At 39.4% G+C, this 25,608-nt stretch overlaps 1 long non-coding RNA gene across 1 annotated transcript in view; it reads right to left on the reverse strand.

Moving 5' to 3' along the window:
* The window catches only part of LOC307062214, a 40,115-nt gene extending 16,112 nt beyond the window's left edge, over window positions 1-24,003 (reverse strand). The window contains exons 1-2 of the long non-coding RNA XR_013811210.1: window positions 23,979-24,003; window positions 16,948-17,072 (exon numbers count right to left, since the gene is read on the reverse strand). This is a non-coding gene — a long non-coding RNA (uncharacterized lncRNA). The remainder of the gene's footprint in view (window positions 1-16,947; window positions 17,073-23,978) is intronic.
* Between the last annotated feature and the right edge of the window lie 1,605 nt (window positions 24,004-25,608).

Here is a 25,608-nt window from a genome sequence, read left to right on the forward strand (position 1 = left end):
CCAAAAGGCCAATACTAGATCCTGGAAGCCCAGCCCCCAAACCACCCACCCGAGAACCCAGCTCAGCCCACCAGTGGGCCAGCACTAGCCACAGGACCACCACCCCACAACGGTGTGGCAGCCCACCACCTCGTGTCCCGGCCCTGCCAACCAGCAACCCACATAAAGGGCACCCCTAGAGCATATGGCTCTGGTGATGAGAGTGTAATGCACTGCTGGGACACACAGGACATCTACAAAAGGCCACCTCTCCAAGGTTGGGAAAAGTAACCAACCTAACAAATAACACAGAAATAAAAACAGCAGTTAGGCAAAATGAGGAGAAAGGAACATGGTCCAAACAAAGGAATAAGAGAAAACCCCAGAAGAACTAAATGCACTGGAGATAGGCAATCTGATCCAAAGAAAATGAAAACACTAATTTCAAAAAGATACAGGTACTCCAGTGCTCATGGCAGCATTATTCACAGTAGCCAATATACGGAAGCAAGTGCCCATCAATAGATTAATGGATAAAGAAGCTATGGTATATATATATATATATATATATATATATATATATATATATATACACACACACACACACACACACATACATACATACAATCCAATACTACTCAGTCACAAAAAAGAATACAATTTTGCTATATGCAACAACATGGACGACATGGAGGGCATTGTGCTTAGTGAACTAAGTCAGACAGAAAAAGACAAATATTGTATGTTATTACTTACAAGTGGAATCTAAAAACAAAACAAACAAATGAATATAATAAACAAAAACAGGCTCACAGATATAGAAAACTAGTGGTTACCAGGTACCTCCCTAGCTACCTCTCCAGTGGGGAGAGGAAAGGGAGGAAGGGCAAGAGAGGGGTAGAGAATTAAGAGGTACAAAGTACTATAGATAAAAGAAATAAGCTACAAGGATATATTGCACAGCTCAGGGAATACAGCCCATATTTTTAAATACCTTTAAATGAAATATAAGCTATAAAAATTTTGAATCACTATGTTGTACACTCAAAACTAATATACTATTGTAAATCAACTATACAATTCAATTAGAATGAAATATTTATCAAGTGACATTTTAAATATTTGAAGGTGTTTAAGTTTGTAAATGAAACAAACATCATCCAAAAGCCCCGTAAAAAGACTGCTAAATTTTGATAGACTTATACATAGAAAAATAAAAAGAAAAATTATAAGCTAAATCTTAAAACTTAAGGAGGAACTAGATTTTTATAAAATTTATAACTTTAATAAATAAAATATTATTTTCAAAAAATTAGTGGCTTCTAATTGTGTTAATAATAGAATGCATCATCTATAGAAAAGCCTATCTCCCTCTTCAACATCATTTTCAGCTTCCTTCCTTTTTGATCATTATAATCCAACCACCATGGTCTTTCAGTTCCTCCAACAAACCAAGCTCTTTTTCACATGAAGGCTTTTACATGTGCTGTGCCTTGATTTTCCTAAAAAGTCCCACACACACCAGCTATTTTCCATTTATTATTCATACCTTAAATAAATGCCCCTTCCTTATCAAGACCTTCCCTGACTACACAATTCCAAACAGGCACCCCTTTTATTCACTATATAATCTTTTCCTTTGTTGCTTTTAACAAAATGTTTCATCATATAATTATTTGGAGGTTTACCCTATCTTACCCCTAAATGATAAGCTGTATAAACAACCAAACCTCATTGATAGAATTTAGTGACAAATATAGTGCTTGGAACATAGATAATAAATATATATTTGTTGAAAGAGTAAACCAATAATTTTTATTTGTTTCTATTGTTCTGTAATAAATACGCACTTTGCAGAAAAAAAATTGTTTCTTCTTAGTTCTTCATTAGGTGGCACAGTTTAATAAAAATCTGTAATTATAAAAAATTTATATATATCATTTAATAAAATGATATTTTTTAAAAAGAGGAAAAGTCATGATAATCAAGCACATGCATTTGATACTCAGAAGGAGGTAAGACAGAGAATGAAGGCTGAGGGAGAAGTTGTGTCATGCCTTTCTCCTCACTGCCATGATTGCTGGCAATCCCTGGCTTGTAGATGCATCACTCCAATTTCTGCCTTTTCTATACATGGCATTATTCTGTGTCTGTGTCTCTCCTCTTAAAGGACACTAAATATACTGGACTGAGGGCCCACCCTAATCTAATTTGACCTCTTAGCTAACTACATCTGCAGTACTGTTATGGGTTGAATTGTGTCCACCCAAGAAAGATATGTTAAAGTCTAACCCTCAATTCCTCAGAATATAAACCTTATTTGGAAATAGCATCTTTACAGAGGTAATCAAGTTACAATAAGGTCATTAAGGTGGGCCCTAATCCAATATGCCTTATGTCCTTATAGAAATGGGAAATTTGAACACAGAGAGGGACACAGATAGAGAGAAGATGATGAGAAGACACAGACAGAACATCACCTACAAGCCAAGGAACGCCTCAGAGTAACAGAACCTAGGAGAGAAGCAAGGAAGAGATTATCCCTTACAACCCTCTGAAGGAATCAACTCTGCTAACCCCTTGATTTGGGTCTTCTAGTCTCCAAACTCCAGAACAATAAATTTCTGTTGTTTAAGCCACTCAGTGTGTGGTACTTTGTTACGGCAGATCCAGGAAACTTACACAGACCTTATTTCAAAATTAGGTCCCATTCTGAAGTTCTGAGTAGATGTGAATTTTGGGGAAACACTATTTTAAATCAGTACATCCACTAAACATTTAAAGAAGAATTAACACCAATCCTTCACAAACTGTCCCATAAAAGAAGAGGAAGGAACGCCTCAATTCATTTTATGGGACTAGCATTACCCTGATACCAAATCCAGACAAAGATATTGCAAGAAAAGGAAAGGAAAAAAACCTAAAGACAAATATTTCTGATTATTATCAATGAAAATATCTTCAACAAAAGATATTAGTAAACCAAAGATACTAGTAAACCAAACCCAGCAGTATAGTAAAACAATTACACACCATGATGAAGTGGGATTTACTGTAGGAATGCAAGGTTGGTTCGACATATGAAATCCATGTAATACACCGTATTAATATAATAAAGGACAAAAACCACATGATCATTTCAACATATGCAGTAAAGATATTTGATAAAATCCAACACCCTTTCATGATAAAAACAGACAACAAACTGGGAATAGAAGTGAACTTCCTCAATCTAACAAAGGGCCTCTATGAAAAATCCACAGTTAACATGATATTTAACAGTGAAAACTGGATGTTTTCCCCCTAAGATCAGGAAAACAAACAACAAGGTTGTTCAGTCTTGCCATGTCTATTCACCATTGTACTGGAGATTCTACCCAAGGCATTTAAGCAAGAAAAAGCATCCAGATTGAAAAGGAAAAAACTAAAACTATCTTTATTTGCAGATGACATGATCTCACATATAGAAAATTCTAAGGAGTACACCAAAAAAAAAAAAAAATTAGAAATAATAAATGAGTTCAGCAAGGTTGCAAGACAAGATCAATACTCAAAAATCAGTTGTATTTCTATACCCTAGCAATGAACAATTCAAAAATAAAATTAATAATTTATTTAAAATAGTATCAAAAAGAAATAAATACTCAGGAATAGATTTAACAAAAAAGTGCAAGACTTATACATTGAAAACTTTTTTTAAAAAATCACTGAAAGAGGACCTAAAAAAATCACATGTTCATGAATCAAGACTTAAAATTGTTAAAATGGTGATACTTCCCAAATTGAGCTACAATTTCAATAAGTCCCTATCAAAATCCCAGGTGCCTTTTTGTTGTTGTTGTTGCAGAAATTGACAAACTTATCCTAAAATTCATACGGAAATTCAAAAGGCCCAGAATAACCAAAGTAATCTTGGAAAGAGGACAAAAGTTGGAGTGTTAAGCTTCTTGATTTTCAGCCTTACTACACAGCTACAGTAATCAAGACAGTGTGGGGCTTGCATATGGATAGACAAACAGATCAATGGAATTGAACTGTGAGTCCATTAAAAATCTCTTACATTTATGGTCAATTGATTTTTCAACAAGAGCGCCAGGAAAATTTAATGGAAAGAGTAGTTTTTTAAACAACTGGTAGTGGGACAACTGGAAGTCTACATGCAAAAGAAGGAAGTTTGACCTGTATATTATACCATATACAAAAATTAACTCAAAATGGATAAAAGACCCAAATGTAAGAGCTAAAATTATAAAACTCTTAAAAGAAAACATAAGCATGATCTTCATTACCTTGGATTAGGCAATGATCTCTTAGATATGAAACTAAAAAGCACCAGTAAAAAGAGAAAGAAATACAGAAATTGAAATTCATCAAAATGAAAAGCTTTTGTGCTCTCAAAGGTCCCCATCAAGAAAGTGAAAAGACAACCAAGAGAATGGGAAAAAAATATTGGTCAATCATATATTCAATAAGGGACTTTTATCCAGAATATATGAAAAGTGCTTACAACTCAACAATAAAAAGACAAATAATCCAATTAAATAATGGGCAAAAGAATCAAATAGACATTTCTCCAAAGAAGATACACAAATGGCCAATAAGAATATGAAAATATGCTCAACATCATTAGCCATCAGGGAACTACAAATCAAAACCACAATAAGATACCACTTCACACCCACTAGGATGACTATTAAGATAAAGACAATAAGTTCTGCTGAGGATATAAAGAAATCAGGACCTTCATACTTGCTGGTAGAAGTGTAAAATGGTGCAGGTGCCATGGGAAATATTTGGCAGGTTCCTTAAAGAGTTAAACATAGAGTGATCATAAGACCCAGTAATTTCTTTTTTTTTAACTTTTTATTTTATATTGGAGTATAGTTGATTAACAATGTTGTGTTAGTTTCAGTGTACAACAAAGTGATTCAGTTATACATAGACATGTATCTATTCTTTTTCAAATTCTTTTCCCAATTAGGTTGTTACATAATACTGAGCAGAGTTCTCTGTGCTATACAGTAGGTCCTTGTTGGTTATCCATTTTAAATATAGCAGTGTGTACATGTCAATCCCAAACTCCCTGTCCCTCCCCCCACCCACCCTTCTCCCCCAAACCATAAGTTCATTCTCAAAATCTGTGAGTCTGGTTCTGTTTTGTAAATATGTTCATTTGTACCATTTTTGTTACATTCCGCATATAAGCGATATCTTTCTGTTTGTCTGTCTAACTTACTTCACTCAGTATGACAATCTCTAAGTCCATCCATGTTGCTCTAAGAGACCTAGTAATTTCACTCCTAGGTTTATACCCAAGAGAAATGACGTGAAAACACGTCTACACAAAAATTTGTTCATAAACAGTCATAGCAGCATTATTCATAATAGCCAAAGAGTGGCAATAACCCAATGTCCATCAACTGATGAATGGATGAAAAAAATATATCTCCATACAATGGAATGTTATTCAGTCACAAAAAAGAATTAACCACTGGAGAGTGACATCAGCAAGATGGTGGACTAGGAAGCTACAGGTCCACCTTCCCCCATAAAGACATTCAGTTAACAACAATATACAGAGAATCTCTCTGAGAACTCTAGAGACCAACTGAGAAGCTACAGCACCCAGGCTATTGTAAAATCAAGAAGGAACTCCAGCAAAAGGGGTAGGAAAATTCACGTTTGATGCACCTGTTCATTCCCCTTCCTTTATGTAGCACAGCATAGAGGAAATCCTTGCTCCTCCCTCAGGATAGAAACAAAAGATGGACCATGTAGCCAACACTCTGGCTTGCTTGGGAGCAGCCTGAGGGACTGCTTTCTGTCTTGCCTGATTCAGAGCGTTTAACAGGATCAGTACCAGAATCTGGGAAGCTGTTGAAATCAGAGGCAAGCAGCATATCAGAGCAGCAGTTTTGCAGGAAGACACCAAGGGGAGCAAGAGATAAAAAACTGAGAGGTCTTAGAACCTACAGCTAGGCTGATTGGTGAAGGTCTTCCCTGTGTAAAGCTAGCATGCAAAGATTGGGAGAGGTGGTTATGTTTTCCAAATGCTCAAATCTCAGAAAAAAAAATTGTAAGGCATACAAAGACACAGGAAAATGTTGGTCAGTCAAAGGAAAAAAATAAAACTCTAGAAACTAACCCTAAAGAAATGCAGATCTATGAGCTCCCTGACAAAAAAATTAAAACAATTTTTATAAAGATAGTGAACTAAAAGAAAACACAAACAACTAAATTAAGAAAATGATGAATGAACAAAATAAGAATATTAACAAAGAGACAAACTATTTGTTTTAAAAAGCAAACAAATTCTGGAGCTGAAAAATACAATAACTGAACAAAAAATTCAATACAGTGGGGACGTCCCAGGTGGTGCAGTGGTTAAGAATCCTCCTGCCAATGCAGGGGACATGGGTTTGAGCCCTGGTCTGGGAAGATCCCACATGCCACGGAGCAACTAAGTCTGTGCGCCACAACTACTGAGCCTGTGCTCTAGAGCCCACAAGCCACAACTACTGAGCCCATGTGCCACAACTACTGAAGCCCGTGTGCCTACAGCCCATGCTCCTCAACAAGAGAAGCCACCACAATAAGAAGCCCACACACCGCAATGAAGAGTAACCCCTGCTCGCCGTGGCTAGAGAAAGCCCACATGCAGCAACAAAAGCCCAACACAGCCACAAATAAATAAATAAATTTATTTTTTAAAAAATTCAAGGGCTTCCCTGGTGGCGCAGTGGTTGAGAGTCCGCCTGCCGATGCAGGGGACACGGGTTCGTGCCCTGGTCCGGGAAGATCCCACATGCCGCGGAGCGGCTGGGCCTGTGAGCCATGGCCGTTGAGCCTGCACGTCCGGAGCCTATGCTCTGCAACGGGAGAGGCCACAACAGTGAGAGGCCCACATACCGCCAAAAAAAAAAGAAAAATTAAATAGAGGGGTTCAACAGCTGACTTGACCAAGCTAGCAAAAGTGAAGACAGGTCATTTGAAATTATTGAGTCAGAGGAGCAAATAAGAAAATATTAAAAAAACACAAAGATAGCCTAAGGGACTTATGGTACATTCTCAGGGGGACCAATGTACACATTAAGGAAATCCCAGAAGGAGAAGAAAGAGAGAAAGGGGCAAAGAGTTTCTGTGAAGAAATGACCGTCAAAACTTCCCAAATCTAAGAAAATAGACATACAGATTTTAAGAAATTTAAAGAACTCCAACTAGAGTAAATCCAAAGAGAACCACATCAAGACACATTACAATCAAATTGTCTAAAGTCAAAGACAGAAGATCTTGAAAGCAGTTAGAGGAAAGCAATATATCATTTACAAAGGAGCTTCCATAAGATTATCAGCAGATTTCTCAGCATAACCTTTGAAAGCCAGAAGGGAGTAGTATGATATATTCAAAGTACTGAAAGAAAAGAACTCAACCAAGAATACTGTATGTGGCAAGACTGTCCTTCAAAATGAAGGAGAAATTAAGACCTTCCTAGATAAATAAAAGCTGAGGGATTTCATTAGCACCAAAACTACTCTACAAGGAATGCTAAAAGAGTCCTTCAAGTTGAAGTGAAAAGATGATAGACAGCAACATGAAGCTGTTGCTGAAATTATAAGGCTCTTCAATAAAGGTAAGTGCATGAACAAATATAGTAACCTCTTCTATTGTAATTTTAATGCATATAATTTAAATGACAAAAATTTAAATAACCATAAATCTATATTACACAATATTTAAAGATGTAATTGGTGACATCAATAGTACAAAGTGTGTGAGGTGAAGCTGTAAAGGAATAGAGTTGCAACTGAAGCTAAGTTGTTATCAGTTTAAAACTGAAAGCTACAATTTTAAGATATTTAATTGCAATGGTAACCACAAAGAAAATATCTATAGAATATACACAAAAGGAAACGAGAAAGAAATCAGCGCATATCACTACCAAAAAAATGAAACACAAAGTAAGAAATGAAAGACAATAAAGCTACAAGATATACAGAAAACGATGAACAAAATGCAATCATAAGTCCCTCCCTGTCAATAATTACTTTAAATACATGTAAATGCATTAAACTCCCCAATCAAAAGACATAGATTGGCTTAATGGATTTAAAAAAGTGATCCAACTATATACTGTCTACAAGAGACTTTAGATCTAAGGACACACATAGGCTGAAAGTGAAAGGGTGGAAAAAGATATTCCATACAAACGGTAACCAAAAAAGAGCAGGAGTGACCATACTAAAACCAGACAGACTTTAAATCAAAAACTATTACAAAAGACAAAGAAGGACATTGTACAATAATAAAAGGGTTGATTCACCAAGAAGATTTATCAGTTATAAATATTTATGTACCAAACCTCAGAACTCCTAAATCTATGAAGCAAACCTTGATAGAATTGAAGGGAGAAATAGACAGAACACAATACTAGTAAGAGAGTTCAATTCCCCACTTTCAATAATGGATAGAACAACCAGACAGAAAGTCAGCAAGCAAATGGAGGAACTGAACAACACTACAGACCAACTGGACCTAACAGACATATACAGAACATTTTACCCAACTATAGCAGAACGTACATTCTTATCAAGTGCGCATGGTACATTCTCCAGGATAGACCACATATTAGGTCACAAAACAACTCTTAATAAATTCAAGACTATTGAAATCATACAAAGTATCTTTTTCCATCACAATGGAATGAAACTAGAAATCAACAGCACAAGGAAAACTGGAAAATACACAAATATGTGGAAATTAAACAATACACTTTTCAACAACCAATGCAACAAAGAATTCACAAGGAAAATTATAAAATACCTGAGACAAGTCAAAATTAAAACACGACATACCAAAACTTATGGGATGCAGTGAAAGCAGTGCTAAGAGAGAAATTTACAGCTATAAATGAGTACTATACTAAAGTAGAAAGACCTCAACCCAAATTTACACCTCAAGAAACTAGAAAAAGAAGAAAAAACTTAATCCAAAGAGAGCATAAGGAAGAAAATAATAAAGATTAGAGCAGAGATAAACTAGAGAACAGAAAAATAGAAAACAATCAATGAAACTAAGAGTTGAATTTTAAAAGATCAACAAAATTATCAAATCCTTAGCTAGATTACGAAAAAAGAGAGAAGACTCAAATAACTAAAATTAGAAATGAAAGAGGGCATTACAATGACAGGAAGAAAAGGATTATAGGAGAATACTATGAACAACTGTACACCAAGTTGTACAACAAATTAGTTAACCTAGAAGAAATGAATAAAATCCTAGAAACACTTAAACTGCCAAGACTGAATCATGAAGAAATAGAAAATCTAAACAGACCAATACTGAGTAAAATCAAAAGCCTCCCAACAAAGAAAAGCCCAGGACCAGATAGATTCACTGGTGAATTCTACCAAACATTTAAAGAGGTAACACCAATTCTCCTGAAACTCTTCAAAAAAACTTAAGAGGAGGATACACTTCCAAATTCATACTATGAAGCTAGCATTATCCTGATACCAAAGCCAGATAAAGACACTACAAGAAAATACAACTATGACCAATATCCCTGATGACTATTGATGCAAGAATTCTTAACAAAATACTAGCAAAAAGAACTCAACAGAACTTTAAAAGGAGTATACACCATGACCAAGTGGGATTTGTTCCTGGAACGCTTAAATGGCTCAACCTATAAAAATCAATTAATGCAATACACCACAATAATAGAATGAAGGATGAAAAAGGATCATCTCAATTGATGCAGAAAAGCATATGACAAGGTTCAACACCCTTTCGTGATAAAAAAAATCAGCAAACTAAAAACAGAAAGAATTATTGCAACATAATAAAGCCCATATATGAAAAGCCCACAGCTATCAATCATACTTAAGGGTGAAAGACTGAAAGTTTTCCCTCTGAGATCAGGAACAAGGCAAGGATATCTGCTCTTACCACTTTTTTTTTTTCAATATAGTATTGGAAATCCTAGCTAGAGCACTTAGGCACTTAGACCTAAAACTATAAAACTCCTAGAGGAAAACAAAAGGGAAAAGTTTCATGACATTGGACTTGGCAATGATTTCTTGGATATGGCACCAAAATCATAAGCAACAAGAGCAAAAAAATAGACTACATCAAACTTAAAAATTTTGTGTGTCAAAGGACAAAATCAACAAAGTGAAAGGCAAACTATGCAATGGGAGAAAATATTTGCAAAAGCACATATCTGAAAAAGGCATTAATATTCAGAATATATAAAAAGGGGCTTCCCTGGTGGCGCAGTGGTTGAGAGTCCGCCTGCCGATGAGGGGGACACGGGTTCGTGCCCTGGTCTGGGAGGATCCCACATGCCGCGGAGCGGCTGGGCCCATGGGCCATGGCCACTGAGCCTGCATGTCTGGAGCCTGTGCTCCGCAAGGGGAGAGGCCACAACAGTGAGAGGCCCGCATACTGCAAAAAAAAAAAAAAAAAAAAAAAGAATATATAAAAAAAATCCTACATATCAATAAAAAATAAAATAGCATAACTAAAAAATGGGCACAAATTTTAAGACATTTCCCCAAAGATGATATATAAATGGCCAAAAAGCATATGAAAAGATGCTCAACATCACTAATCATCAGAAGAATGCAAATCAGAACCACATTAGATATCACCTCATACCCATTAGTATGGGTAATATCAAAAAGACAGAAAATAACAAGTGTTGGCAGGGATGTGGAGAAGTTGGAACTTGTGCATTGTTGGTGGGATTGTAAAATCATGCAACCATTATGGAAAACAGTATGGAGATTCTTCAAAAAATAAAAATAGAACTACCATATGATCCCACAATCCTATTTATGGGCATATATCCAAAAAAAATTGAAAGCAGGGTCTCCAAGAGATACTTGCATACCCATGCTTATAGTACACTATTAACAACAGCCAAGATGTAGAAGCAACACAAATGTGAATGGATAAACAAAATGTGAGATAGATATAGATATAATCACACAGTGGATTATTACTCAGCCTTAAAATGGAAGGAAATCCTGACACATGTTTTAACATGGATGAACCTTGAGGACATTATGCTAAGTGAAATATGCCACTCACAAAAAGACAAATATTGTATGTTTCTGCTTATATGAAATATCTAAAGTAGTCAAATTCATTGAAATATAAAGTAAAATTGTGGTTACCAGGGGCTGGGGGGAGGGGGGAAAAGGGAGTTGCTGTTTAATGGGTATTTTCACAACAGTGTGAATATACTTAACACTAAAGTAAAGTTAAAATGGTTAAAATGGTAAATTTTATGTGTTTTTTACCACACGCACAAAAAGGAATGCACCAAATGCTGGTGAGTGTACAGAATAACAGGAACTCTCATTCATTGCTGGTGGGAATGCAGAATGGTACAGCCACTTTGGAAGACAGGTGGGCAGTTTCTTACAAAACTAAACATATTCTTACCACACCATCCAGTAATCATTCTCCTTGGTATTTATCCAAAGGATTTGGAAACTTTCATCCACACAAATACCTCCACACGGATGTTTACAGTAGCTCTATTCATAACTGCCAAAACTTGGAAGCAACCAAGGTGAATGGATAAACCGTGGTACATTACAACAATGGACTGTTATTCAGCCCTTAAAAAAAAAAAAAAAGCTACCAAGCCAAAAAAAGGCATGGGGGAACCTTAAATGCACATTACTAGGTGAAAAAAGCCAACCTGAAAAAGCTACCTACTGTAGGATTCCAACTATATGACATTCTGGAAAATCAAAACTATGGAGACAATAAAAATATCTGTAGTTGCCAGGGGAAAGGGTCGAGGGGAGGAATAAATAGGCAGAGCACAGAGAATTCTTAGGGCAGTGAAAATACTCTGTATGATGTTATAATGATGGATACATGTCTTTATACATTTGTCCAAACCCATAGAATTTACACCACCAAGAGTGAACCCTAAGGTAAACTATGGACTTTGAGTGATTATGGTTTGTCAATGTAGGGTCACCCTTGGTAACAAATGTACCACTATGGTGAGTGAAGTTGGAGGCTATACATATGTAGGAGAAAGGGGGTATATGGGAAATCTCTGTACCTCCCTTTCAATTTTGTTGTGAACCTAAAAACTGCTCTTAAAAATGTTTTTTTAATAGAAGGAATTAAGTACTTATTAATGCATGTTACAACATGGATGCACTTTGAAAATATGCTGCATGAAAGAAGCCAGATAGAACACATTTTATGATTCCATTTATGTGAAGTGTTCAGATTAGGCACCCACAGAGACAGAAAATAGGTTAGTGGTTGGCAGGACCTTGGGGAAGAGGGAATGGGGAACGACTGGAAATGGGTATGTGTTTATTTTTGAGATTATAAAAATGTTCTGGAATTAGATAGTGGATATGGTGCACAACGTTGTAAATTTACTAAAACCATTGAATTGTATACTTTAAAAAATAAACAAGTAAGCAAAAAATTGAAGGTGAAATAAAGACATTTTCATATAAATGGAACCTGAGAGCCCCTGTGGCCAACAGTCCTGCACTATAAGAAATGCTAAAAGAAGTTCTTCATACTGAAAGGAAATGGTAGCAGGTAGGCATCCAGATCTACAAAAGGGAAAAAAGAGCAATAGTAATGATAAATATACCTAATAGCAATAGTGTAGGGTGGGAACTGCCCTCTGAAGCCAGCTCCCAGGTGGTGGGTTCCTTTGCCATCTTGCCTCTTCACTCTTAGGAACTAGGGACCCCTCCGCGGGCAGCTCTCACCATACACTCTCTCTCTGTTATTCACGTGGTGGAGGGAACCCCAGTAAGTCCACCACCTAAGCAGATGAGCAGGGTGTGCAGGGCCAGTGCCCAGCTCCCCTCAGGCAAGCACCCCATTCTACCCCAGGGGGACACACTTGGGAAAGGGAGAGGCTGACATCCCTCAAAAGTCCCCCCTTCCCACCTTTGGACTCTGGGGTTGAGCTGCTACAGGTCCGAGGGCAGAAGGGCTGGGTTGCACATAGGAACTTCCCTATAAGCCTGTGCAGAGGGGCCACCCTGAGGGCCTCAGCTCCTGCCTCATAGGCCAGGAAGAATCTTCACTTTCTGTCCTCAGCTTTGGGCCTTTGCCAGATTTCAAGACATCAGGCAATATTGTACTGCACATCCTGTCAAGAGAGGGGAGAAGGAGAGGGACACGGTCTCTACACAGTTGTGCCATTTCAGTGGCCAAAGTGAAACAGTCAGTTGTGAAAGGAGACAGTGGCCCTGTGGAAAGTTCACAGGCTTGGAAGTCAGAAAATCATAGGTTCAAATCCAAAGTGGGCCATTTGTCAGCTGAGGGACCTTTAGCAAGGCCCTTCATCTCTCTGGGCCTCTGTTTTGTCATGTCTAAACTGCCTGCCTCGTTGGGGAGTTAGAACACCTTAACACAGATGGCATTAACAGATGGTTTTTCCCTTCCGCTGCTCTCATCATTTGCTTCTGCTAAGGCTGGTGCCTGTGGTGAGGGCAGCTGCACTGAGCTGTGTGCCAGACCAGACCAAGGACACTGTGCACTGGGCCACTGGAAGGGGATCCAATCCAGAAGGATGGAAATCCAGTCCTCCTTAACCAATGCATGACTTGGTTTGACTTCAGCAAAGAAACATTTAAAACTGCAAAAAGTGAAAAGAAACAAGGTAGTATTTACTCTTCAGCACTTCCACTGTTACTCAGTCCAGCCCACCTGATTCCATCCTGCACCCTGAGTGTGTGGCCTTCCCTGATCCACAGGCCACAGGCAGGTTTAGAGATAAAGAGCTTGACTTGAAACAGTGGACCAAAGAGAGAAAAGTCTCAGCCAGACTCACAGACACAGAGAACAGATTTGTGGTTGCCAAGGGGGAGGCAGGTACGGGAGGGATGGATAGGGAGTTTGGGATTAGCAGAGGCAAACTATTATATATAGAATGGACAAACAACAAGGTCTTACTGTATAGTGCAGGGAACTACTATATATATATATATATTTTTTTTTTTTTTTTTTTTTTTTGCGGTACGCGGGCCTCTCACTGCTGTGGCCTCTCCCGTTGCGGAGCACAGGCTCCGGACGTGCAGGCCCAGCGGCCACGGCTCACAGGCCCAGCCGCTCCGTGGCATATGGGATCCTCCCGGCCCGGGGCACGAACCCGCGTCCCCTGCATTGGCAAGCGGACTCTCAACCACTGCGCCACCAGGGAAGCCCGGAACTACTATATTTAATATCCTGTGATAAACTGTAGTGGAAAAGAATATGAAAAGGAATGTATATGTGTGTGTGTGTGTGTGTGTGTGTGTGTGTGTGTATACACACACACATATATATATAACTGAATCACTGTGTTGTACACCATAAACTCACACAACATTGTAAATCAACTATACTTGAATAAAATAAATTTTTAAGAAAGGAAAAGTCTCAGCCAATCTCCCTCATGATTGCAGACTCAAAACTCCTAGACACAACATAAAAAGAAAGAATTCAAAATTAGATTAAAAGAAGTATTCACTTCAACTAAGTTGGGATTGTCTCAAAATTTAACTAAGGTTTAAGAGAAAATCTATGAATGTACTGGGCCAGTAGATGTTTGATAAAACCTTACTAGTAAACACTTGTTGCAAAAGCTGTGTTTAATATGTTTGTTTTTTTTTAAGTACTCTTGTACTTTAACTTATATTTTTTCAAACCAAAAGCCAAATTTCTATTTAACGATAAAACCCTAGAGACTTTGTTATTTAAATCAAACAAAAGAAGGATGCCTGCTGTCACCACTACCACTTAACAGTGTTCAGGAAGTTCTGACAATACATTAAGATCTGAAACAGAAAGGAGGTAAAAAAACGTCATCAAGAACAATGTGTTCACGTTATTTGCAGATGATTGTCATTTATTTGTTTCTTAATTCACCAAATATACACTGAGAGCCTCCTCTATGTCCCACACCATTCAGGGAAACAGAATGCAAACTCCCTGCCTTCACGGAGCTGACAGGAGGCAGGGTTGGAGACAGATAAACAAACAAGTGAAACAAAATAAAGAATGTGCCTTGAAGAAAACTAAAACAGTTGACAGAGTGACAGGGCAGAAGGAGCCATTCCATAGCAGGTGGTCAGCCTAACTAAAGAAGGGATATTTGACCATAGTCTGAAAGGTACAAAAGAGCAAGCCATGGGGCAAGTGGACAGTGTTCCAGGTTGGGGAGCAGTGAGGGCAAAGGCCGTGGGACAGGAACAAGGTCAGCAAGCTGATTAGCAGGGCAGTTAGGTGAAGGGAAAGAGCCCAAGATGGGGCCAAAAAGCAGGCAATGGGAGGGCTAATTATAGGCAGAATAATGGCTCCCAAAGATGGCCATGTCCTAATCCCCGGAGCCTGTGAATATGTTAGTTTACTTTGCAAAGGAGAATTAAGTTTGCAAATGGATATAAGGTTGCTAATCAGCTGACCCTGAGGTGGGGAAATTATCCTAGATTATCTGGGTGGTCCCAATGCAATCACAAGTCTCCTTAAGTGTAAAAGAGGGTGAATCAGTGTTAGAGTGATGTGATATAAGAAAGACTCAACTGGACATTGCTGGCTTGGAAGATGGAAGATGGAAGATGGAAGATGAAGATGGCTCATGGGCCATGAGCCAAGGATGCAACCAGCCCCTAGAAGCTCGAAAAGGTGAAAAAACAGATTATCACTTAAAATCTACAGAAAGGAACATAGCCCTACTGACACCTTGATTTTAAGCCAGTAAAACCCATTTTGGACTTCTGGCCTCTAGAATTGTAAGATAACAGATTTGTGCTTTTACACCACTAGTTTGTGTTGTTACACCAGCAATAAGAAACAAACACAATGGTGTATTACACTATTTTCAAATATTTAATTAGCATTCCATCCCTGGAATAAGCTCCATTTAGTCATAGTGTATAATTCTTTTACAGACTGGTGAATTCTGCTTGCTAATGTCTTGTTAAGAGTTTTTGTATCTATATTCATGAGGGATATTGATCTACAGATTTCCCTTTTTGTGTTATCATTGTGTAGTTTAAGAGTTCTTTGTAAATTTTGGATAACAGTCCTTTATTAGATGTGTCTTTTGCAAATATTTTCTCCCAATCTGTGTCTTGTCTTCCCATTTTCTTGATTGTCTTTCACAGAGCAGAAGTTTTTAACTTTAATGAAGTCCAACTTATCAATTATTTCTTTCATGGATCATGTCTTTGTTGTTCTATCTAAAAAAGGCACTACAATACCCAAAGTCATAGGTTTTCTCCTGTGTTATTTTCCAGGAGTTTTATAGTTTTGCATTTTACAGTTAGATCTATGATCCATTTTAAGTTACTTTTGTGAAGGGTGTAAGGTCTCTGTCTAGGTTTTTTTTTTTTTTTTTTGTATGTAAATGTCCAGTTGTTCCAACATCAACTGTTGAAGAGACTATCTTTGTTCCACTGTATTGCCTTTGCTTCTTTGTCAGAGTAGTTGACCATATTTATGGGGCACTATTTCTGGGCTTTTGATTCTGTTCTATTGATTTATCTGTCTGTCTTTTCACCAATACGATACTGTCTTAATTTTTATAGCTAATATAATAAGGCTTGAAGTCAGGTAGAATCAGTTGCCCAATATTGTTCTTTTTCAATTTTGTGTTGGTTATTCTTAGTCTTTTGTCTCTCCATATAAACTTTAGAATCAGCTTGTTGATAATCCATAAAATAAATTGCTAGTTTCCCCCGAGGGTAGGTCTTGTTAAGAACAGATTTCTTGGCATATTTCAAAATGGTTTCTTTTCCCCTCCCCATGCCAGATGCCCCGAGGTAATTCTTCTCTGATATCTACTGTGGGGATCTGATTGAGCTCCTGGGGGTAAATCCCACAATATTGTGAGGGTCCCTCTGTGCCTGGGTGCCCCAGAGTTTTTAACTCTCAGATTTGTCCACACTGAGCCTCCAGCCATTATAGTTCAGATTTTCCTACCGTGACTCTGGTTCCTGCAGTGAATCCTGCTCATGAGTCTCTGCTCCTCTGGTAAGCTGGGACTCCCTGTATTCACCTGACTCTTCGATCCTGGGGCAGTGGTTCGCCCTGTGTCCTCCCCTCTCCTACGGATCCAAGAAGAGTTGTTGATTTTTCAGTCTGCCCAGCTTTTTACATATTGTTAGAATGGATGGCGACTTCCAAGTTCCTTACATGTGGAACTGGAAACCAGAACTCCTTCCTGTAGGTCTTAGACTTCCACTTTTACTTACCTTCTAGAGTTTTTATTTTCTTAGTTTTTCTTTTTTTTAATTTAATTTAAATTTTTATACAGCAGGTTCTTACTAGTTATCTATTTCATACATATTAGTGTATATATGTCAATCCCAATCTCCCAGTTCATACCACCACCACCACCACCCCCACTTTACCCCCTTGGTGTCCACACATTTGTTCTCGACATCTGTGTCTATATTTCTGCCTTGTAAACCAGTTCATCTGTACCATTTTTCTAGATTCCACATATATGCGTTAATATACGATATTTGCTTTTCTCTTTCTGACTTACTTCACTCTGTATGACAGTCTCTAGGTCCATCCACATCTCTACAAATGACCCAATTTCATTCCTCTTTATGGCTGAGTAATATTCCATTGTATATACGTACCACATCTTCTTTACCCATTTGTCTGTTGATGGGCATTTAGGTTGCTTCCATGACCTGGCTATTGTAAACAGTGCTGCAATGAACATTGGGGTGCATGTGCCTTTTTGAATAGTTTTTCTTTTTAAGGCACCTCTTTGTATAGTATTTTTTTAGCAGTTTGCTCAAGATATTATACTATATGTATATAACATCAGTCTACTGAGGTCAACATTTTTCAGTCCAAGTGAAGTGTTATGTTTTTAGCACTCATCCTCTTTAATTGTGTCCTGAATGTACACATGGGATTTTTAGATCAGGAGTAGATTTCTTATTATTTACCTTACAGAAAATAACAAGCATGTGCTTCTCCCATGTCCTTGGAACAATACAGTGAGAGCCAGGTCAAATACAAAGACACATGCAAAGTCTACATTGTAAGTGAGAAACACAGAGGAGTGAATTTTGGCCATTTATATGCAGGAGAAAGAGGCAGATGCCTCTCTCCCCCCTTCTGAAAGAGTCTCCTTGGAAATATCTTACTTGAACACTTTGAAATAAATATCTCAAGGGTCCAAACAGCCCAATTCTCAGCTTTTAAAATGTACAAATATCTGTGTGTCCTGGGTTTCATCCCTTTTGAAATTTCAAAAGCCATTACCTAGAAAAATAATGCTCAAACCTAGATATCTATCCTGAAATGTAACTTTTTTGCTCTTGGGTGGATAAAACAAGGCTAATGGATGGAAGCAATTAGTTCTACTATTAGGGAAACAGATGACTTCAGATCTAGTTTCTGAGCAAAGTGAAAACAAACATTATATTTATTGAACACTGATTCCTGAGTCTCTGGAGTCTGAGACTTTTATAGGAACACTGAGAAATTCATGTGATATATTTACCAAAAAAACTTTACCTCCCTTTGATTCCTTTCACTCTTCCCCATTTACATTATGATTCACTTAGCTATTTTCTCTAAATACACTGAGAACTACATCAGCAAATGTAGTAATTTTAGATAATAATAAAAACTTTAACTAAACAGAAAAAAAAATGTAGTAATTTTTGCTTCAACCACCAAACATAATTTAGAAAACTTAACAGGAAAAGGAAAATCTATTGTATTTACTCATAGTTTTACTCTTTGTTTTTCTTTCTTCCTTACTGATGTTCCACGATTTCTTTTATTTTTTTTGGTAACAGCTTTATTGAGATATAATTCACAGAATACAATTTACTCATTACAAGTGTACAATTCAATAGTTTTTTAGTATATTAACAGAGTTGTGCAACCATCATCACAATTTTAGAACATTTTTATCACCTCAGAAAGAAGCCCTGTACTCTTTAGCCATCACCCCCCAAGTCCTAGGCAACCACTAATCTACTTTTTCTCTGTAGATTTACCTATTCTGGAGATTTTATATAAATGGAATATAGTGTTTTCTGATTGGCTTCTTTCATTTAGCTTATATTTTCAAGATTCATCCATGTTGTAGCATGTATCAATATTTCATTCCTTTCTATTGCCAAATAATATTCCATTGTGTGGATATACCACACTTGATTTATCCATTCATCAGTTAACAGACATTTGGGTTGTATCCACTTTTGACTATTTATGAATAATGCAGGTATGAACATTTATGTACAAATTTTTTTGCAGGACATTTTACTTGGGTATATACCTAGGAGTGAAATTGCTGGGTCATATGATAACTCTATGTTTAATTTTCTGAGTACCTGCCAAACTGTTTTACAAAGCAGTTGCACCATTTTACATTCCCACCAGCAATGTATGAGGGATCCAGTGTCTCCACATCATCAAAGCTTGTTATTATCTTTTTTCTTTATTTTTTTGACTGTATTGGGTCTTAGTTGCGGCATGCAGGATCTTCGTTGAGGCATGCAGTAACTTTCATTGCGGTGCACAGTCTCTTTGTTGTGGCACACGGGCTTCTTTCTAGTTGTGGCGTGTGGGTTTCTCTCTAGTGGTGCGCAGGTTTCTCTCTACTTGTGGTGTGCAGGTTTTCTCTTTCTAGTTGTGGCATGCAGGCTCCAGGGCGCATGGGCTCTGTAGCTGTGGCACGCGGGCTCCAGAGCACATGGGCTCTGTAGTTTGTGGCACACGGGCTCTCTCGTTGAGGTGTGTGAGCTCAGTAGTTGTGGTGCGCAGCATGTGGGAAATATGAACAGACCAATAACAAGTACTGAAATTGAAAGTGTGATTAAAAAACCCCCAACAGGTTGTGGGAATGTAAACTGATACAGCCACTATGGAGAACAGTATGGAGGTTCCTTAAAAAACTAAAAATAGAGTTACCATATGACCCTGCAATCCCACTACTGGGCATATACCCTGAGAAAACCATAATTCAAAAAGAGTCATGTACCACAATGTTCACTGAAGCTCTATTTACAATAGCCAGGACATGGAAGCAACATAAGTGTCCATCAACAGATGAATGGATAAAGAAGATGGAATAAAGATGCAGATGTAGAGAATGGACTTGAGGACATGGGGAGGGGGAAGGGTAAGATGGGACAATGTGAGAGAGTGGCATGGACTTATATATACTACCAAATGTAAAATAGATAGCTAGTGGGAAGCAGCTGCATAGCACAGGGAGATCAGCTCAGTGCTTTGTGACCACCTAGAAGAGTCATCAAAACAGTATGATACTGACACAAAAATAGAAATATAGATCAATGGAACAGGATAGAAAGCCCAGAGATAAACCCATGCACCTATGGTCAATTAATCTACGACAAAGCAGGCAAGACTATACAATGGAGGAAAGATAGTCTCTTCAATAAATGGTGCTGGGAAAACTAGACAGCTACATGTTAAAAAATGAAGTTAGAACACTCTAACACCATACAAAAAAATAAACTCAAAATAGATTAAAGACCTAAATGTAAGGCCAGACACTATAAAACTCTTAGAGGAAAACATAGGTAGAACACTCTCTGACATAAATCACAGCGATATGTTTTTCAATCCGTCTGCCAGAGTAATGGAAATAAAAACAAAAATAAACAAATGGGACCTAATTAAACTCAAAAGCTTTTGCACAGCAAAGGAAACCATAAACAAAAAGACAACCCTCAGAATGGGAGAAAATATTTGCAAATGATGTGAGACAAGAGATTAGTCTCCAAAATTTACAAACAGCTCATGCAGCTTAATATCATAAAAACAACCCAATCAAAAAATGGGCAGAAGACCTAAATAGATACTTCTCCAAAGAAGACATACAGATGGCCAAGAGGCATATTAAAAGATGTTCAACATTGCTAATTATTAGAGAAATGAAAATCAAAACTACAATGAGATATCACCTCACATCAGTCAGAATGGCCATCATCAAAAAAATCCACAAACAGTAAATGCTGGAGACAGTGTGGAGAAAAGGGAACCCTCCTACACTGCTGATGGGAATGTAAATTGGTACAGTCACTATGGAGAACAGGATGGAGGTTTCTTAAAAAGCTAAAAATAGAGCTACCATATGATCCTGCAATCCCACTCCTGGGCATATATCCAGAGAAAGACATGGTCCAAAAGGATACATGCACCGCAGTGTTCACTGCAGCACTGTTTACAATAGCCAAGAAACATAATTGGAAGCAACCTCAATGTCCATCGACAGATGAATGGATAAAAAAGATGTGGTACATATATCCGTTGGAATATTACTCAGCCATTAAAAAGAATGAAACAGGGCTTCCCTGGTGGCACAGTGGTTGAGCATCCGCCTGCCGATGCAGGGGACACGGGTTCGTGCCCCGGTCTGGGAAGAGCCCACATGCCGCGGAGCGGCTAGGCCCGTGAGCCATGGCCGCTGAGCCTGCGCGTCCGGAGCCTGTGCTCCGCAACAGGAGAGGCCACGACAGTGGGAGGCCCGTGTACCACAAAAAAAAAAAAAAAAGAATGAAACAATGCCATTTGCAGCAACATGGAGATTACCATACTGAGTGAAGTAAGTCAGACAGAGAAAGACAAATATCGTATGATATCGCTTATATGCAGAATCTAAAAATAATGATACAAATGAACTTATTTACAAAACAGAAACAGACTCACAGACTTAGAGAACAAACTTATGGTTACCAGAGGGGAAGGGTTGGGGGGAGGGATAGCTAGGGAGTTTGGGATTGACATGTACACACCACTATATTTAAAATGGATAATCAACAAGGACCTACTGTATAGCACAGGGAACTCTGCTCAATATTATGTAACAACCTAAATGGGAAAAGAATTTGAAAAAGAATGATACATGTATGTGGATAACCGAATCACTTTCCTGTACACCTGAAACTAACACAACTTGTTAATCAACTTATACTCCAATATAAAATAAAAAGTTAAAAAAACAACAACTTCCTTTAGCTATCCTTTTAGAGTAGTTCTACTGGAAACAGATTCTCTTAGTTTTTCTTCATCTGAGAATGTCTTAATTTACCCTTCCTTCCTAAAGGATATTTTCACTGGATATAGAATTGTGAGTTGATGATTCTTTACTTTTAGCACTTGAAAAATGTTATGCTACTTCCTCTGGACTCTATGATTTCTGATGAGACATCCACTGTCATTTGAATTATTTTTCCTTTATGGATAAAGTGTCACTTCTCTCTCATTGATAAAGAATTTTTTCTTTGTCTTTAGTTTGCAGAATTTTTATCATGATATGTTTTGATTTGGCTTTCTTTGGGCTTATCCTGTTGGGGATTTGTTCAGTTTCTTATATCTGTAGACGTATATCTTTTGTCATATTTGGGATATTTTCAGCTATAATTTTTTTGAATACCTTTTCAGCCCCATACTTTTTCTCATCTCCTGAGACTCCAGTGACACAAATATTTGATCTGTTTATAATCCTACAGGTCTGTGAGGGGCTGTTATTAATTTTTTAACCTATTTTTCTTTATTGTTTAGATTAGGTGATTTTCCTATTATCTTTTTATAAATTTATTTATTTATTTTTTGGCTGTGTTGGGTCTTCATTGCTGCTCATGGGCTTTCTCTAGTTGCAGTGAGCGGGGGCTACTCTTCATAGCGGTGTGCGGGCTTCTCATTGTGGTGGCTTCTCTTATTGCAGAGCATGGGCTCTAGGCACGTGGGCTTCAGTAGTTGCAGCTCACGGGGTTTAGAGTGCAGGCTCAGTAGTTGTGGCGCAGGGGCTTAGTTGCTCTGCGGCATGTGCGATCTTTCTGGACCAGGGCTCAAACCTGTGTCTCCTGCACTGGCAGGCAGATTCTTAACCACTGTCCCACCAGGGAAGCCTTTTTCCAATTGCTCACATATTTGTTTACTTTTTACATAGATGTATAATTTATGGTAGTCTATGTTTATTAAGGTTATATATGTATAAATAAATATTTATACTAATCATTATTACTATAATTGCTATTTGCCTATAAACCTCATCCCACTCGAATAATTAATCTCAGTGTTAGATGCCTACTTGTCCATTTGGGCTGCTGTGTCACCTCAAATCAGGATCCACCACCCTCTCACCCTCACACTCCCACCTTCACTCACATCTGCTCAATCTCAGGAAACCATGTCAAAGCAATTTTGCCACAATCATATTAACAAGATGACCTCTTGATCTGGTATCTCAAAGCAAGAAGCTAAGTACAGGACAGTGCCAACACACAATTGGTTGACAAGGCATTTGGGTGCCTCTACCCAGGCTCTTCAGTACAGAGTCTGGCTCATGCCACCTATCAGAGTCACACTGCAATGGTGGCTCTTCCCAGGGGCCCAGAAAGGAGGGACCAGGCTTTGTCCCAAAGGAGGTACAAGGGCAGGAATATCTGAGACTTGGTCAGGGGACAGAACTTCACATATGAATACCGGGAGCCTATCACTTTCCAGGAGTCCCAGAGCCCCAGGGACCAAAGCCCAGGATACCAGCACAGGCTCCAGTGGCACACAGCCTATGTCTGGAAAGGTGAAAGTCTGCAGCAACCTGACACACTGTTATATTCTCAAATCAGAAAATAAGGAATCTCAGAGCAACTGAATGGGAGCCTGCCTGATAATACCTGGTGTTGTCAGCCTTGGCCATCTTCCACTGCACAGCTGCAGCCAATCTCACTCTTCACAGCACGAACCAGTCCCAAGGGAAAAAATGGCCCTTACTCTCAGAACCCAAGGCATACTAACCAGTACACAGGTTACAGCTGGTCCTAATGAACCTTGGGCTACCCATCCTGAACACTCTTATCCAGAAAGAACTAGAGCTTAGTCACTCTAGTGCACTTCTCGCAGTAGGATTTTGGGGGAAAAAAAGAAACACGTGCAAACGCACACACACACTCCCTCACTCACAGACATATGCAGGAAAAAAAAAAAAAAAAATCCCAGGCACTCACCTACATCCTTGGGGCCGGTTGTTCCTGTCAGCAGCTGTGAGGTGTCCCGAATTCGTCCCAGGAGACTCCTCGCCTACTCCTGGAGCCTCTTCTCTGCAGAACAGCCCTAATGCATTGCTTTCTCTTTGAAACCGGCCCAACTGCCAGCGCCCTGCGATGGGAGAGCTGGCCCCTTCACACAAGCCCCTCCATCAGGAAAAGTTCTCCTGTTTGAACACCATGAGGGACACCTGAGGGCCAAGGATAGGGCCTGGGGAGGGAGGGATGGCGTGTGGGGCTTCCCAGGAAGGCAAACAGGAGCCCCAAAGGTGCGCTGTGCGCCTTAGGTTGCGTGGCGGTTAAGTGCGGGGCCTGATGGAGGAGCGGGCAGAGGATGGGCTGGAAGCCACCGAGCGGCAGGGGAGGCTCCGAGAATGGCGGCACAGGGCCCAACACTCTGCTTCTTTCAGCTCTCTTCCCCGAGGAAGCCCGATCTCGTAGGATCTCGAGAGATCTACCGGGAGACGGGCGGTCCTGGGATGAAAACACCTGGGTGCCCCAGGGGCTGCAGGCCCTGCCTCCCAGACTCCTTCTTAAAGAGTCTGGCTCACGCCACCTATCAACCAGACCCCAGTTCTTATCGATGCCTCGTCGCCCAACTCAGAGTCGCAGGGAAGGGGTGCGTCGCCTGGCGCTGGCCGGGCTGCAGACACCCCACGCTGACCCCGTGCGCTCGCCTCGCTGTGCTTTGGTCACCGTGTGGCGCCTGGCAAACCCCCAGGCTCACAGCGCGACCCACCCAGGGCGCACTGGGGCCAGTCCTCCTCGCCCGCCGACCCGCGCACCCGGCCCCCACCAAACACCGGCGACCTTCCGTGGGGGACCCCTAGCCGGAGAGCCCCCGCGGAGGTGGGCGCAGGGAGCGGGGAGAACACGGCGACCCTCTCTCCACCGGCCCGGGATTCAAGGAGCGCTGCTGCTGGGGGTGTAATGCTGGGGGTGGGGTGGGCAGCCCCGAGAGATAGTATAATATTTCCGGGGGTGGGGTCCGGCAGAGAAAAGCTATTTGCATGCCTTTAGACAAGAATCATTTTGCATTGTTATCAGTCATCTACAATTTAGAGTTATAAAATAGCACTTCGGCAATAAAAGGCCAGAATCAGATAATCCCAAAGGATGAGATCTAAACAATTCATAGTTTCTATGAAAGCACACATTTCCCACTACATGTGAGAACCTCCAGATGAAAGGACCCAGAAGAATTTGGTAACTCCATAGCCTGGCCCACTGGGGCCACACCCTCAGCGAGGCCCAAGGCTCTCAGTTAACCCTGGAAACACCGGGCCCATCACACCTCCTGATGAGCTGCAGAGAGACTCCAGCAGACCCCCCCGAGTTGCATGTTGCTTGTCACCGTAACAAGAACCTTGGATTCCCATGGTGAGGATCGTCATGGCTTTGTAGTAACACCTCTGAATGTCTCCAAACCCACTGGAAATAAATTCATCTTATTGAAGCCTGTGAAATAATCTGCTTTTAAAAGAAATGAGTTTGCCAAGAAACACCCGGTTTTAATAACGACAGACATTGCAGATCTTTAGAGCAAATGTCTACCAAAATGACTAGAATTGTCTCTAGGTGTGGGGTTTTT

Source organism: Hyperoodon ampullatus (assembly GCF_949752795.1).
Source record: "Hyperoodon ampullatus genome assembly, chromosome: 13".
Classification (NCBI taxonomy): domain Eukaryota; kingdom Metazoa; phylum Chordata; class Mammalia; order Artiodactyla; family Ziphiidae; genus Hyperoodon; species Hyperoodon ampullatus.